The following is a 17906-nucleotide window of genomic DNA, read 5'->3' as shown; positions in this document are numbered from 1 at the left end:
GGTGTGCTTTACTAAAGTGGGCTTCAGTTACCTTCTTAATATATTTTTGTGTCACTGATTGTTAGATTGCACAAAAGTCCCCAGTGTAAACCTGAAAGGATCTGCAGGCGAATAGGTTCAGTGCGGTGGTAAACTTCAGAACAACTGCTAAGGGATGCTGTCCAAGTTCTCACAGAGAATGTGGCAAATATGAGCTACCACATCCTTAAACGAATGAAGGTGCCTACAGCACTGTCTTACGTTCATCTTAAATTATGAGCAGGATCTTCTGTCGATCCTTCGTCCTGCCAAATGACTTCATGGATTTGGTTCCTCTTCATCAATAACTGAAAATTCCTGGGGCCCCGCTGGCTCTTGTTCTTGAGAATGAGGGTCTTCCCTGAGCTGTGCCAATCAGTGACATGTCCTTCTTTTCCTTATGCTAATTAAAGCTAAAAGAAGGCAGACTGTTTCTCCACTCATCCTTGTATTTATGAGTGGATACAATTGGGAAATTCAATGATAGTTCCCGTTGAATGGTGTCCCTCAATATACAAAACAGGAATGCAGTTTGACCTGCCCTCAGTCTGCACTTTGCGTACCAACGCTATCCCTTACAGGATGAACTCATCCTGGAGGAGAACAGGTGACTGAACTTTTCCCCCAGACATGACTACACATTCACAATAGAAGTCTTAATTAGGGTCAAAACATTGTCCTCCAGTGGCTTTGACAATAACTATTGATACCCAAATCTTGCACTTATGTCATGACTGCAAACATGATGCTTTAACTGTGATGAAACATGGAGGCTTATAAGGTCCATGTTGCTTTTATGCAGCAAATGTGATCCTTGATCGTTTGATCCAACATCCATTCCAATATCCCGCTGTAAAGATCGGATGCTAGTTGAGATTGAATGCACCACATCATCTAAACTTAATGGATTCTCACTTGAATGTGCAACATTACTAAAGGAGCCATGCTTGTTCACTGTGTGTTAGACTCACAAGTCTAGCACTCAGCTGAGCTATGCTCTCCATGATTTGAGCAGAACAGCTATATTCCACATTTCAATTGGCTGTTTGAACTTTCTGATACATCCAGGGGCTCCTCTTAATATTTTTCTCGCTTGTTGTTCCAGTTGTGTCATTGTTAAGTGAGATTGAAAATGGTGCTGACATTCATCTATGAGTCCAGCTTCCAACCTCCCTCAATCACCCACCAAATTCCTGTTACCCTCCTCCATACTCACTGTTTCCTTGTATAGTAGAGTAACTATTTGTTGGTCATGTGACTTTTCAAGCTTTTCTACGACAAAGGATTTCTGAATCAAGGCTGCTTACTCACCAAAGGAAACATCTTTAAGAATTAAAACAAATTGAATAGACAATTTAACTCCTTCCTTTATGGTTTCTTTATTATTCCTAAACCCCTATAATCTGAGATACTTTGGGCTCCATATTTTCATTTTGGTATTTACTTGAAATGATAAACACATGTAAAAACTGAGACCACAATTGACCTTACACAAAATATCCTCAGTCGCATTTTGAAACCATGTATTTGTATAGATACATACCTTATCCAAATACACAAGAAACCCCCCTCCATGGGTCCATCCAATATGCCCTGAATGTTACTGTGTCCTCTTCTTCACAATACTATGACTTGAGCCCCCGGACCAAATTCCTTAGGTGACCTGTGCATGACACTCACTGCCCAAAGAGATATGATCCAATGCCTAAGACAGGGACTAAGTTGTGCATGCCATGCAAAACTTTTGAATATGGCCCGCACAACCCCAGGACAGTCTCTTCTATAATTCATGCTTGACAGTCTGGTCTTATCCACAGGACAGTGTCTTCAACATGTCCCTGACAGCATGGCCTCTACCCCAGGACGTGCTGTTCAATATACCCTTTACAGTCATGGCCTCAGCTCCAGGACACGCTCTTCAATATGCCCCTGATAGCATGGCCTTAGCCCCAGGACAGTCTCTTCACCGTGTCCCTGACAGCGTGGCCTCAAACCTAGGACAGTAAATATTAATTTTCATTTCTAGAGGGCTAGAATACAAGAGCAGGAATATAGTGCTGAGGCTGTATAAGGCTCTGGTCAGACCCCATTTGGAATATTGTGAGCAGTTTTGGACCCCATACCTAAGAGAGGATGTGCTGGCCTTGGAGATAATCCAGACGAGGTTCCAAAGAATGACTTCAAGAATGAAGAGTTTATCAAATGCGAAGTGGTTGAACAGTCTGGGTCTATACTTGATGGAGCTCAGAAGGATGAAGAGGGATGTAATTGAAACTTACAGAATACTGAGAAGCCTAGATAGGTGGATGTGGAGAGAATGTTTCCACTAATGGGAGAGACTAGAATTTGACGGCACAACCTCAGGGTGAATGGACGCTCCTTTAAAACTAAGATGAGGAGGAATTTCTTCAGCCAGAGGGTGGTAAATCTCTGGAACTCAGTGTCACGGAAGGCTGTGGAGGCCAGGTCATTGAGTGTCTTTAAGACAGAGATATGTAGGTACTTGATCAATAAGGGGATCAAGGGTTATGCGGACAAGGCAGAAGAACAGGGATGAGAATCATATCAGCCATGATTGAATGGCAGAGCAGACTCAATGGGCCGAATGGCCTAATTCTGCTTATCTTATGGACAGTCTCTTCAATATGTCCCTGACAGTGTGGCCTCAACCCAATGACATTCTCTTCAATATGTCCCCTACAGCACAGTCTCAGCCCCAGGACTGTCTCAGACTTTTCTTTGGACAGCCTTATAAATCTTGCTTCAGGATAGTCTTTCCCTTCTCCATTTTGTTTCTTGATCACCCCCTTGTCCTGTCTGTTACCCCCCTTTGCCCTTGTATTTCCTTCTCTCCAATCCTGCTCCCATCTCTCCCTCCCCTGCTGTGTTCCACACCAACACTGCAGCCCTGCCTCTATCTCATTCCTCCCTACCTGTCTAGTCTCCCATGCTCAGCCCTGGCACAGCTTGTGCTACAGGCACCCAAACTCTTGCAGCCAAGCTCTTAAAGGTAGGCAAAAACAGCATCTACCAACCTCCAAGTCATGGGTAAACTGAAGTTCACCAGTGCATGCCACTTACAAACAGTTAGGAATCAGACTGTTCTAATTATCTGCTGGAGGGGCACTTAATTTGTAGGGAGTCTAATTCTGGCAAGTTGGCCTTTTAATGAGTATTTATGAAATGCAAATAAATGCAAATATAATTCCCAACTTAGACGAGCAGGAAACTCAACCCATCTTTACTAACATATGATAAAAGTTGGGAGAACAAAATTGCAAACCAATTTCCCACTGGCAGAAAACTGACTTTTTCCATCGTCCCCAATTCTGGTGTCACCACCCACCATGATTCCTGCCGCTGGCAGGAGTGGAAAATTTGGTCCATTGTAGTGAGAAAGGTTGAAAAAGTTTTAAAATATTTTTTGAAAATGACATGGACAGTGGCACAAAATTATTATTGCATATGTTCTTATACGTAATTGTTGCAGCCACTACAGCAGTCGCGTATAAAGGTCATTTTACTTCCTGTAACGTGATGACTGTATACAGTCTGTGTTTTGTCTATTGACTATGTGGAGCCTTCTCATCTGTCTGTAGTATATACATGAAGCCACTAAGTGTGTGCTGCATCAATGGATTCATTGTTCAAATTCAGAAGACAAAAAAAATGAATAGACTAGTCATAAATTAAGGTCAGCAAAGCTGATTACAGTGGAGTTCTTTTACTGCTCAATTATTGCTCAAAAAGTTGATCTTATATTGGAATTGATCTTCACAAATCTGTCTGTAATAAAGGAAAAACTGAAAGTGAATCATTTTGCAACTAAAAATGTTAATATGTTAAATACTGTATTGTTGGAAGATCACATTGTGCTGCAGACACCTAGTGGCAATTAAAAGATATTGCACTAACTTTTCACCTTGATTTATCAAATATTAAAGATCTGTGAAACAAAGACTGATTTCATAATTATATTTCGTAGTTTGAAAAATCTTGATCTCAATTTGGCACTGATAAAAACTGTATCCAGTTTGTAATATCAATCTTTAGCACATTCACGTTCAATTGAAATTATAACCATTTCAAAGATGCAATCTAAAGCGATCTTCATACAGAATGTAGCAAAATAGACAGGACAAAAAATCAGTAATTGTTTATAACACAGATTATTTGAATGAAAGAATGGGGTTAAAGTCAACTTTTGTGGAGTACAAAATGAGTGATAGTGGATTAGAAGTTATGGAAAGTAAAATCTGTGTAGGTAATCAATTTGCTATTGCCTGTTTTGCACTTCTGCTGAAATTGAATTCCATGCACTATATCTTTTAATTATTTTCTTGTGCATTTGGATAAAGTATGTATCTATACAAATACATAGTTTCAAAATGCGACTGAGGATATTTTGTGTAAGGTTAATTGTGGTCTCAGTTTTTACATGTGTTTATCATTTCAAATAAATACCAAAATGAAAATATGGAGCCCAAAGTATTTCAGATTATAGGGGCTTAGGAATAATAAAGAAACCATAAAGGAAGGAGTTAAATTGTCTATTCAATTTGTTTTAATTCTTAAAGATGTTTCCTTTGGTGAGTAAGCAGCCTTGATTCAGAAATCCTTTGTCGTAGAAAAGCTTGAAAAGTCACATGGCCAACAAACGGTTACTCTATTATACAAGGAAAACAATGGCATGTTCATGTTTGCTCTAATTATTATTCTGAGAATGCACTAATTTGTTACATCCAAGATGACAGTTAGTTTGGTCCATGAAAAAGGCAGTGTGCCAGTGACTGGAGCTTTGTAAAAGGGCTTCTTTCATTCAGGGCAGTGAGACAGAAATTAGCCTGCCGAGTGTGTGGGTGGGGAGGGGGGCTTGCCAGCACAATCAGACTGGTACGAAGCTTCACCACACAGGCTGCTGAACTAGGCCAAACCATGACTTCACTAAATGTCAGCTCCAGCAGCTACATTTTTAAATGACCGGTGTTCTTTTTGAGAAACAATGGACAATACATAGGGTGCAGATTCAGAAACTGAAGCCCTGTGGGGCACAAATAATGTTATAAAACTGCACAGGAGTATGGTGGGTAGTAACTTCCTTGCATTAAATCCTGTTAATTAATTTTTGTGACGAACAGCAGAAAAATGTTATAGTCGCTGTGGTTTTTGTAGTCACGGGGAAAAAAAGGAAATATTACAACTGTAACACAAACTGTTTTCACAGGTTCACCAGTTTATTCATCATGAACTTGTTCTTAGAGGCTACCTTTACTTAAAGTTGCAGTAACTATATTTTTCAAAATCATTTTTAACTGAGGAAATAATTTTCCTTTCACACTTCCTCCTTTCAAAGTTCTCTCCTCCTCTACAAAAGGCTGACTAAGATCGACTGAAGCACCTTTTGGACATGGTTAGAGTCATATGCTAGAATTTTACTGCCATGCCTGCCCCGGGATCGGGGCAGGCACGAGTCCCAGAACGGAATTCTCCGTTGGCCTTGGGTGGGGTTCTATGCGCTTCGCTCACATGAAGTAAGAAAATACCAGCCACAGTCATAGAAAGAAACAGTCCCTTTGGCCCAACTTGCCCATGCCACCCAGTTTTTACCATTAGCCTGCATTTGACCCATATCCTTCTATACCAATCTTACCCATGTAGTTGTCTAAATGCTTTTTAAAAAACAAAATAGTATCCACCTCTATTACTGGTTCTGGCAGCTTGTTCCAGACACTCACCACCCTCTATGTGAAAATATTGCCCTTTTGGTCCCTTTTGTATCTCTTCTCTCTTACCTTAAACCTATGTCCTTTAATTTTAGATCCCTCTACCTTTGGGAAAAGATGTTCATTATCTGCCTTATCTATGCCCCTCATTATTTTATAGACCTCCAAAAGATCATCCCTAAGTGTCATACGCTCCAGGGAAAAAGTCCCAGTCTACCCAGCCTCTCCTTATAACTCAAACCATCAAGTCCCAGTAGCATCCTAGTAAATCTTTTCTGCACTCTTTCTAGTTTAATAATATCCTTTCTAGTTTAATAATATCCTTTCTATAATAGGATGACCAGAACTGTACACAGTATTCCATGTGTGACCTGGCCAATGCCTTGTACAACTTCAACAAGATGTCCCAACTCCTGTATTCAGTGTTCTGACCAATGAAACCAAGCATGCCGAATACCTTCTTCACCACCCTGTCCACCTGTGACTCCACTTTCAAGGAGCTATGAACATGTACCCCTATATCTCTTTGTTCTACAACTATCCCCAACGCCCTACCATTAACTGAGTAAGTCTTGCCCTGGTTCGACCTACCAAAATGCATCACCTCGCCTTTGTCTAAATTAAACTCCATCTGCCATTCATCAGTCCACTGGCCCAATTGATCAAGATCTCATTGCAATCGTAGATAACCTTCTTCACTGTTTGCTGTGCCACCACTCTTGGTGTCATCTGCAAACTTACTAACCATGCCTGCTAAATTCTCATTCAAATTATTAATATAAATGGCAAATAACAGTGGACCCAGCACTGATCCCGGAGGAACACTGCTGGTCACAGACCCTCTGCAACCACCCTCTATCTTCTGTATAGGTTGAACCTATATTGTGAGGGTCAGCAGGTGATGAGGGAACTGGGTCAAATTACGTGCATACCAAACAGATCACAGAATTGCAGCATGGATTGATTCTTAGCTGATTATTTTTCTGTCTCTAGTTGCTGAGGCAAGTGATAGAACCCCTACTGTTACCCTAGTTAATATACTGTTGTTGTTTCGATATAGGATACCGCAGAAGTAGGATGCACCCCAATATGACTGGTCATCCTCAGGGTGGTAGCTGTCTTTTCAGCATTAGAAATGTATGTAGTCTTCAGTTTTTCATCAGTATTTCTGTGCCTTCTGACTGTTATTGAAATAGAAATAATTGAACAGCTATGTTATTCATTGAGGTGTTTTCAGGCACCATGTCAAGGCAGGAGATCTGTTTACATTACTTATTTAGCCTAACGGATAATATTACTTCTGCAGCCTTAAGCTGTAACACTGGTACTTTATCTTGGTTGTCAACTGGCACGTGCTGGTTGTTTGTTGTACAGTATTTTGACATAAACCCAGTGTGCTTTAGAAAATAGTATATCCATTTTCAGCTCACCCTGACCTTACCATTGGAAATACCTTTATTCCATGCAATTTTGTACGTATAGCCTTAATCGCCAGGGTAGCCATTTTTGTTCGTTTTTCAGAACTGTTTCACCTATTGCTCAGTTTCTGCAAAGATCCTGTTTTATTCCCTTTCCAGTAGTCATAATAGATCTTTATGTTTCTGCACTGTTGCTCATGTTTTCCATTTAAGCTAAATTCACTTGAGCTAACTGAGGCCAAAATTTGTAGTACATGGTTTACACTGTTTTGCACTTGTACTCTACTTGTTTCTCTTTTACTGCTAACATATATCTTGCAGGGCAAAATGTATTCCTATTTTGGTGTTATTCGATGACCATTGCAATCTGGACAAGAAAAGGAAGGTGTCAGTTGTTGAAAACCTAATTATAGGCCACACCTTACAACCGAGGAGGTGATGTGGCTAGTCACTGAACTAGTAATCCAGAGAACTAGAGTAATGCTTAAGGGATCTGGGTTCAAATCCCACCACAGCAGATGGTGAAATGTGGATTCCATTAAAAATGTGGAACTAAAAGTCTAATGATGATCATTGTTGATAGTTGTAAAACCCATCTGGAAGGAAACCTGCTGTCTTTGCCTGGTATGGTCTACATGTGACTGCAGATTCACAGCAATGTGGTTGACTCTTAAACAATTCCATCTCCACATCATGCCTCTTCAACGACATGTCGGGAAGGGCAATAAACGCTGGCTAAATAAAAGCTGATTATTTTACCCTACTTCGTTTTTTTAAAGAAGTTATGCAACCTACTGAGACAGTCTTTGAGTATTCCAAATACAGATTACTCAAATATGTTTGATTCTATGAAGCTGAAACTTGGACTGCGATGAATCCAGAAAATTTGTTTTTAGCCATTAGCTGTAAAAAGCTGGAGAATAATTTTACAAGATTCACTATACATTTGGGAACACGCAGCAAAATGTTTAATAATAAATTAATAATTCATCATTGGGTATGTGCTTCTTTATTTGCTGGAGAAAGAATTCAGCTGCCGGTAGCTCTTTGATCATAGGAAATACAATCTTGCGGGATTGCCTTCCAAAGCAATAAATGGATAATTCTAGTAATCTGTGACTTTGGTGGCTATCAGAACTGAAATGGGTAAAAAGGAGTGAAAAATGGGGTGCAATATTGTTTAGGTTAGCATAACATGAAGTAGAGCAAACTGTTTTTGCAGTCACTCAATCTGAGAACAAGTCACTTAACAGCAATTTTCTCTGAAGGTCAATTTACTACAGTGCCACCATTTTTTGGACAAAAAAGCAATGGTAAAAAGTATACATTGTCCTTGAGAGGGCAATTTTGGTCAACAGTAAGTAATTGTTAAAAAAAACAATCCTTATCTTGTGAATAAAGTAACTGTACTTTATGTATCTGCATCAATACTTTTTAAAATGCTGATGACTATATTTTAATGTGCATAGAGCATTAGATTTGACTTCAGAGACTGGGCTATTATATCACTCCGCTCGTGGTGCTGTTCCTGACTGACGGGTATCGCATAAGAAGGTGCAATGCAACTTGCAAGGATTTGCTAAGGCCAGAGTCCAGAAGAATTGACCAACTCATTCCTGTGGGAATGACAAGTAAAACAGAATTCCTAATTGTTATTATGGAAATAATTTTTCACCAACCAGAGGACACAATAAAATATCATAAGATTGCTGTTAATTTAGTTGTTTAGCTGTGGGATTCAGGGTTAATTTTATGAATGTGCACATATTGAAGAAACTGTAGGTGTGCTTCTAAAGGTTTTCAATCCAATAACAGCAAATCATGCAAGGCTCCACACTGCAAGCATGCATTCATAACATTTTCCCTATGTGTTCTGCTCAGATCAAGTTATCATCTGTACTTTGCTGATTCAAAATGTAGCTTTTAGATAATTGATCATTTGTTGCCAGTACAATAAAAGTGAAATTACAAATTGGTTTCAGCTTGAGCAACAGCTTGAAAACCTATCCCACTTGCTAGTCTACCTGCTCTGTTGTCGGAAGAAGTGCTGTGACATAGCTTTTGAATCCGATTTAGGTAGTTTTGTTTTTGTTTCTTATAACCTGAGAGTAGTATCATACTGTGGTATCATGCTGCTAATAGCATTTCAGAAATCACTGTATTGTTGAAGATACCAAGGCAGAATTGTATTAAAAATGTATGCAAAATCTAAATGTACAATCTACATTGCTGTGTTTATTTTTTAGTTTTGTGGATGATTATGCCTCTCATTCAAACAAAAGCTCAGCAAAGAGAGATCATATATTTTTTCTTTGCTGGGTAAACTCTGCACAAAGCAAAATAGGTTTATGTGATGTTTAATTAAAATTCAGACTTGATCTGAGGTTTCCAACGCACATTGAGGTTGCTTACTTCTTTCACTGATGTCGGAACAAACATTTCTTTAATGAGACTATGGCGCATTCTCATCTGGCTAAAGATGGATAGATAACGATCAGTCCCATTCAGAATCACTGCATTGACCTATGACACAGTGAGTGCTGCAACGTGTTGGCAAAAGAGGGGCTAGGCATTCATTAATATGCATAGGACTTTCCACTTTTGAAAGGACTCTGCTTCTTTCAGTGCTGGATATTGTTTGCCTGGGTTGTGTGCAGTATTTTGGCAGCTGAGAACAAGAACTGAAACCATTTGGCTTGCAGACTCATTATGACATAATCCTTTAGTAATTCCACATTCTGTGTTAATTTATCATGACAAAAGTTCTTATTCAGTTAACTGCGGAGGAAAAGTTGACTGCTATCATTCAGGATAAATTAATAAGTGACGCTAAGAATACATTTTGCTGAATCCACTTACTGACCTTTCCAAGTTTAAACACATTGTTGCCTCAAGTTTGAGTCAGTTCCTGTGGTGTAAGAAACTTATTTTTTGGGCCATGGTGTATCAGACAATATTTGAGAAATTCAATTTTCTTATCTCTGTTAATCTAATTGGAAAACAGACTAACATAAAGCAATGTACTTGTAAGTATTGCTGAACTGACCCTTAAAGTTATAAATTTTCACTTGCTCTTTTTACAAACCTTAAACTTTTGAGAATAGATGAACTGTTTCTAATTGTAACTTGGAAGATGATTTTTAAGACACAGTATGGTATCATTATTTTATTCATAAACTGTAGAAAAGCTGTCAAGGACCAGAAGCAGGTTACTGTCGCACCATAGCCTGCATCTTTTTGAGAGTCCCTGGAGTTGTCAGACCTTTCCCAACTAGCTCAAAATAAATTTGGAAGAAATTTTGAACAGAACATGTGAGACTGGAAAGGTATCTGCACTTGAGGCTGGCTTTCCACAAGGCCCAGATTCTAAGAGTTGGCTAACAGATTTCACTGCATGGCCGATAACACTACCTTGGGAACAATTCATCAATTCAAATACATGTGAAAAATAGCTAAATTCCCTAACATAGCTCCTGAGACAAATCTATATGCTATGTCACATGGCAATGCCATATCTGCTCAAAAATACTTCTGGCTTGAAAAAAATTAGCTCTTATTACTGATTTATAATAATTTAAATTTTGTTGAATATGTTGGTCATCAGGGTTCCTGGACTAATTGAATATAATGGTAGAATTTATAAAAAGAAAATTTAGGAACATGTTTCTTATAGTTTATTCACACCAAACCTAGGATTGCCAACTGTGATTAAGTATATTCCTGGAGGTTACATCACCTGATACCCCCCCATGCTCCAGCCACATGCTCCAGCCATTAGACGGCCAACACATATATCCTTGGCTGGAACTCCCTGGCTGTTCATGGTGGTGGATGTTCTGGTCCTGCTGAAGGCGCACCCCTGGAGTTATGGGGTGCAATCAATGGAAAATCCCATTGACAAGAGCAGCTGAAACAGTTTTTCAAATTGGCAGGCCGTAACTAGCGGAATGCCACAGGGTTCCAATATTCACCATATATATTAATGATTTGGATGAGGGAACAAAATTAACATCTCAAAGTTTGCAGATGATACCAAGTTGGGTGGGAGGGTGAACTGTGACGTGGATGCAGAGATCCTTTAGAATGATCTGGACAGGTTGGATGAGTGGGCAAATCAGTGGTGGGTTTCTTCCGTGTGCTTCAGTTTCCTCTCACAATCTGAAAAATGTGTTAGGTGCATTCATCCCATCAGCTGCTAGAGTGGTGACTAGGGGAATTTCACAGTAACTTAATTACAGTGTTAATGTAAGCCTTGCTTGTGACTAATAAATAAACTTTACAATGGCAGATGCAGTATAATTTGGATACATGTGAGGTTATTCACTTTGGAAGCGAAAACACGGAGGCACATTTGGGAGAGGGGAGTGTGCAGTGGGACCTGGGTGTCCTTGTGCACGAGTCACTGAAGGGTAAGCATGCAGGTGCAGCAGTCTGTAAAGAAAGCAAATGGTATGTTGGCCTCCATTGCGAGAAATTTCGAGTACAGGAGCAGGGATGTGTTGTTGCAATTGTACAGGATCTTGGTGAGGCCACACCGAGAGTATTGTATGCAGTTTTGGTCTTCTTTTCTGAGGATGGATGTTTTTGCTCTCAAGAGAGTGTAGCGAAGATTTACCAGGCTGATTCCAGGGATGGTGGGACTGATGTATGAGAGATTGAGCAGGTTAGGATTGTTTTCGATTTGTTTTGATTTGATTTGATTTGATTTTTTGATTTGATTTGATTTATTATTGTCACATGTATTAACATGCAGTGAAAAGTATAGTTTCTTGTGCGCTATTTTGACAAAACATACCGTTCATAGAAAAGGAAACGAGAGAGTGCAGAATGTAGTGTTACAGTCATAGCTAGAGAAAGATCAACTTAATGCAAGGTAAATCCATTTAAAAGTCTGACAACAGCAGGGAAGAAGCTGTTCTTGAATTGGTTGGTACGTGACCTCAGACTTTTGTATCTCTTTCCCGAAGGAAGATGGTGGAAGAGAGAATGTCCAAGGTGCGTGGGATCCTTAATTATGCTGGCTGCTTTGCTGAGGCATTGGGAAGTATAGACAGAGTCAATGGATGGGGGGCTGGTTTGCCTGATGGATTGGACTACATTCACAACATGTTTTCGCTTTAGTTCAGACAAATGAGGGGGGAATCTCATAAAGACTTACAACATTTTAAAAGGACTAGACAAGGTAGATGTAGGGAGGATATTCCCGATGGTGGGGGAGTCCAGAACCAGGGGTCACAGTCTGAGGAGTCAGGGTAGACCATTTAGGACGGAGGTGAGGAGACATTTCTTCACTCAAAGAGTGGTAAGCCTGTGGAATTCATTACCACAGGGAGCAGTTGATGTCAAAATACTGAATGTATTCGAAAGGTGGTTGGACATAGCACTTGGGGCAAATGAGGTCAAAGGTTATGGGGAGAAGTCAGGATTAAGCTAGTGAGTTGGATGATCAGCCATGGTAAAAGGCAGGGCAGGCTCGAACGGCCAATTGGCCTCCTCCTGCTCCTATCTTCTATGTTTCTATGTAGTATCAGGAGATCCCATCACCACCGAATGGCACACCTCCTCCCGCCATAAGAAACATGCTGAGGGGAGGCCAGAGAGACCCCATCACCACCCCAACTGTCTCTGATGTACTGCCTTCCTCCACCAAATGGAAAGCAAAACGACTCATCACCCAATTGGGTGATGTTTGACAGTCAGCCAAACAACCATTTTTCCTATTTTCAATATTTTTATATTTGGTAAAGAGAAATGTTCAAAGGAAATAAATAAAAAAATCTTTTTTAATGTCCTGATGATTTCCCTCCAGGATTGCATACAACAATGTCTTGGAAATTTGACTGTTACCAGCAATAGCCTTCCACCTGCTTTGCGGAAACCATTGGAAGAGTGCCTCATATGAGTACTAGAGTCAGGAATCCAAATGCCCGGTACCCTTGGCAAAAAAAAATCGCATTCATCAGCTCCTTAACATTTCTCCCCAACTCCTTTATTCTATTTTTCATCAAAATGTTGGAATAAATTGTGCCAGGTGTGTTCAATGTATTTTTCTCCAATACTTCAACTTTGTTGAACTTTGTCTTTTGCTTTCAAGCAAGATGGTCTTTATGTGTAGAAGGAAATGAAATGGATGGCCACTGGATGTCCATATCCATTCCTGGGTATAGAGGTAGCATAATATTTCTCTGTGCTGGATCAGTGAATGGCCTTGTAGCTACAGACATTGCCATGATGTATGCACTGGTTATTTGTGCCATTTAAGAGGAATGATGAGAGTTACTGATGTGTCATTGCCTGAATGACATCTCAATCATCTTTGCCAGATGTTGCTATTCCATCAAAGTAAAGATTTTCAGGATTTCTTGCAAATTAGAAATTTATGAAGATAAATGGGGTTGAAACCAATCTTATTGATGTCTCAATCTGATATCTCATGGAGGATCTAGACAAAACAGATAGTTGTAGGATGCCAAGATGTGTAGAGGTCCATTCATAGCATGTTAAAGACTGTGAGGGTGATTTTACCAAAAAAAATTCTGAATGCCGGACAAGCATGAAAATGGGAGAGAATTGGGCCAATTGTTGGGCAAGCTCCCAGTGGCAATCATACGGCACTTAGGAAAAAAGGAGCGCAGATGTGATTCTCACTAGCGGGGGAAGAGTGGAGCATATTCTCGCTGGGAAATTGGCTGTATAGCTCTAGGGGCCCCATTGCGCAGGTGCCCTGATCTTCAGTGTACTGTGTAGACGCAGCGTACATAATGCACTAGAAGATGTCACCCTCCCACCCCCAGACATGCACCCCCTCCATCACTCCCGCCACCCCCAACTGTTGTCTCTGAAATCTCCGATCCCCATCCCTGATTACTGCCCCACACAGCACCAATCCCCACAAACCTCTCCCGTCCAGGTTGGAGCCCCAGCTGATCCTCACTCCCCAGATTGTTGCCCTGGCTGATCCTCACCACCCACCCCCCCCAGTGCAGATTAAATCTTTCACTCTCTCCCCGCATTGTACTCTCCCTTGCCTCCCCCATCACAGCCCTACCCATTCAGGTTCCCACTCCCTCAGGCCCCACTCCCTTGGCATTGCCCAGTTCCTGCTGGGCATTTCTAGGGTGCCAGATTGGCAGTGCCCATCAGGCTCTGCCCGCCTCTGCCCCTGACCACTTGGGGGGATTTAAATGCTTCCATTCCAACCAGTGAGGCCATCACTTCTGGTCCACACTAGTGGGGATATATGTGATTCTTGCTGCTGAGTACCTCAACCAGCAAGCAGGTTAGGACAAGTTAGCCTGGATAATCGTGTCTGGGATTCACTAATTATATCAGCGCCAGTAACATCGCATGAGGCAGGAAACCATGCGTAAATTCAATTTTTTTGCCTCATCTGATCTTAGCAGCTCACCATGTCAATCGACTAGCGAGACGAGCAGTAAGATTACCTCCACTATGGTTGGAATTCTCCGACCTTGCACACAGCTGAGATTCTCTGGTCCCGCGGTTGGGATTCTCTGGTCCTGCTGCAGTGATTGGAAGTTTGACTCAAAGCCAAAGTCTCTGTTCTCACTGGCAGTAGTGGTAGGGCATAGGAGACTGGAGAATTTCAGCCGATGTCTGAGCTTGCATGTAATAAGATCACCAAAACTGTACCAGGCAGCACTGATGCTGAGGTACCAAATTGCAATTGTGTTTAGGCCTTCCAGCTAGTGGATTGTTTGCAATTCCAGCTGCATCCCTCTTCTTATGTTGGTTCCTGTCGGTGGGAGTGGGAGATGCAGAGTTTTATGATGTGCTGGGTTGATGTTCCACAACTCTCTGAAAACTGCTGTTCTTCGTCATCTAGGCGGCAAAGGAATACATCTTATAACATTAGCAGTAAAACACATTTTGAAATATAGTTCTGTTTTGCAAAATATTGCTGTGTGTTGCATGCCAGTCCTTGCTTATATTTGAGAGAGTGAATGAATAAGTATTTGGGGAGATAAGGAATAAAATATGGGATTCTAACCGGAAGGAACTATTGCTGCAACACCCTAAACCTTTAGGCTGCCTTCTCATGGCAGCTTAGATTTTCTACTCGAGCAAAACTCTGAGCACAAAATTGGCAGAATACAATTTGCACCTGTCTACTGAAACATGACCTGACCCTTCCTCCCCAGAGATTTTAGGGGCAATGAAATATAAATAATAACTGTAATCTCCTGACTACTAATTATTAGGAGCTCCACATTTTGAGAGGGAGTGAAATCTTGTCTGTTACTGAATATAAAAGCCTATGGGACCTTAAAGAAACAGCATATCAAGTAGATTAATTTGGAGTAGCTTTGACAGCTCTTTGGAAAGATGTTCACTGCATCTTTAAGGTTCATTGGTGAAGTTGTAGAAGTGCTTTTCAATGATGTTAAGCAGAGGATGAAGGTATTTTGAAACTTGCAATGTCATTCTGCACAGGAGGTGGTCAAGGCAGAAAGTTCCCAGGGAAACCTGGAACTTGGCCAAAGAACTCAGTTCTGGAAAATATTTATCGACCTTCGTGAATTTGGCAAACTAACATCAATGAGCAACATATCTTCCATGAATACACTGAATGAAACATACCTGAAGCTTGTAATGATCTCTAATGTGTAATGTATTTCAGTAGCTTACTGTCAATGCTTATGAGGTGACACAAGACTCTCCACGCCTCCACTTTCAATGTAATTGTAATCATTTCTCTGTTCACTTGCTCTCCATGGGAATAAAAGCAGCTTAATGATTTGTACCTGGAGAAACATTCATAAGGGCATGCACAAAAGATAGTGTAGGTGGAATTTTCCTGATCTCAGGCAGGATTTTCCAGTCTTGGGGCGAGCGCAGCCAGAAAATCCCGCCTTTTGTGTCTTAAGGGGGAAGTATTTTTACATGAAGGCAAAATACTGCGAATGCTGGAATCTGAAACAAAAACAGAAAATGCTGGAAAATCTCAGCAGGTCTGACAACAGAGAGAAAATAGAGCCAACGTTTCGAGTTTGGTTATCCAGACTTGAAACGTTGACTTTATTCTCTCAAGTATTGTTACATGCTGCCTGGGTTGTGCTACAACAATAGATACTGAGCAGTGAAAGTGAACTATGACCACATAAAGAGTGCAGGCACTACTTTTGCAAGTGACTGATACCACTAAACCTGAGAATGTGCCTTTGACAGATCTCAGTTTGGCTAAATGTCTTAGCTGCCTGTTTCAGGAAAAAAGCTGGCCCTTCATTTTAAGCAATGCTGTGCTTAATACAATCATTATCCAGTTTTACCTGTGACACTGAATTACTAAGAGCAATCGAGAAGATGTTATCAGTATAATTTGGAAATCAATATGGGCAGGACTTTTCAGATGGCACTGTTTTCCATCCCCGCTGAGCATGGCAACCGCACAGCCGTTTATCACATTTATTGGCTGGAGACCAGACTTCCATGCCTCACTCAAGCAAGATCTTGTCTCAGAGAGTTGCTGGCCAACTTGATTGGCCAAGAGATCTGTAATCCCAGCTATACCAGTTGCAGCAGTGGCCAGAACTGTGACTACATGCAGTCCACAGATTCTCAGTCCCAGAATCCAGGACCAGGTAGATGGGGGAGGTGCGGGGGGGCGGGGGGGGGGGGGGGGGGGTGCGGTTGCAGTTGTGGCGGTGTGTTAAACACAGTGAGGTGAGGCCCTGAAAGTATGGAGAGGCAGTGGGGTCTCATTGAAGAGGCCAGTGGGAGACTTTTGTAGGGGGGAGTGATGCCCGATGTGGAAAGAGGGTCCTGGTGGAGATGCCTCCACCCCAACTTTTGCGACAAATCCCTGAGCTCTCCCCCAACCCCTGAAGTCCTCCTGCCAGCCTCAAAATTGAGATGAGCTAAAAAGTGCCTTTAAATGAGGTCAGGCAGGCCAACTAGGCCTCACGTATGTCCCATAAAATTGTGGACAAGTCAGGGATGAGCAGTATAGCATCAAGAAGATCTCCAAAGGAATTTTACAGGCCTCTGGGTATCGATTGGTCTGGTTGTCTCAGTGAATAAAGACTTGGATTTTCACAGAGTCTTCCAAATTCCCCAGAGAAGGGTTTAGAGTGGCGGGGGGGGGGGGGGGGGGGAGGGGGGGGGGGGGGAGGGGGGGGGGGGAGGGTGGGGTGGGGGGGGGGGGCTGGGGGGGGGGGGGGGGGGAGGGGGGGGGGGGGAGGGGGGGGGGCTGGGGGGGGGGGGGGGGGGAGGGGGGGGGGGGCTGGGGGGGGGGGGGGGGGAGGGGGGGGGGGGGGGAGGGTGGGGTGGGGAGGGTGGGGTGGGGGGGGGGGGCTGGGGGGGGAGGGTGGGGGGGTGGGGGGGAGGTATAGCTAATTCATTGAGCAGAGAAACTGAAATTCAGCAGGGTCTCTTGAAGTTTAGTTCTTGGTTTAAAGCAGCTGGATTTTGGTTAGTGCCAGGGCCTTAACCTGCAGTGTGAGGTCACAGATTAAACACAACTGAAGGGTCAATAAAGTCTGTTTAAGTATTATGATGTGAAGTTTTGCAAATCCCCTGTTCTTTGAACATGAAAAAAAGGCTTAGGCTTCTGTGAGATTCAAAAAAACCCTCTGCTAGACTACATGTGATCCACAGATTCTGAGTACCAGAGGCCAGGACCAGGTAGCTCTGTGTGTGTGTGTGTGTGTGTGTGTGTATGTGTGTGTGTGTGTATGTGTGTGTGTGTGTATGTGTGTGTGTGTGTGTGTGTGTGTATGTGTGTGCG

The sequence above is a fragment of the Carcharhinus amblyrhynchos genome, chromosome 3 (assembly GCF_965287045.1).
Source record: "Carcharhinus amblyrhynchos chromosome 3, sCarAmb.v2.hapA, whole genome shotgun sequence".
In the NCBI taxonomy this organism is placed as follows: domain Eukaryota; kingdom Metazoa; phylum Chordata; class Chondrichthyes; order Carcharhiniformes; family Carcharhinidae; genus Carcharhinus; species Carcharhinus amblyrhynchos.
This window is presented reverse-complemented; position numbering follows the sequence as displayed.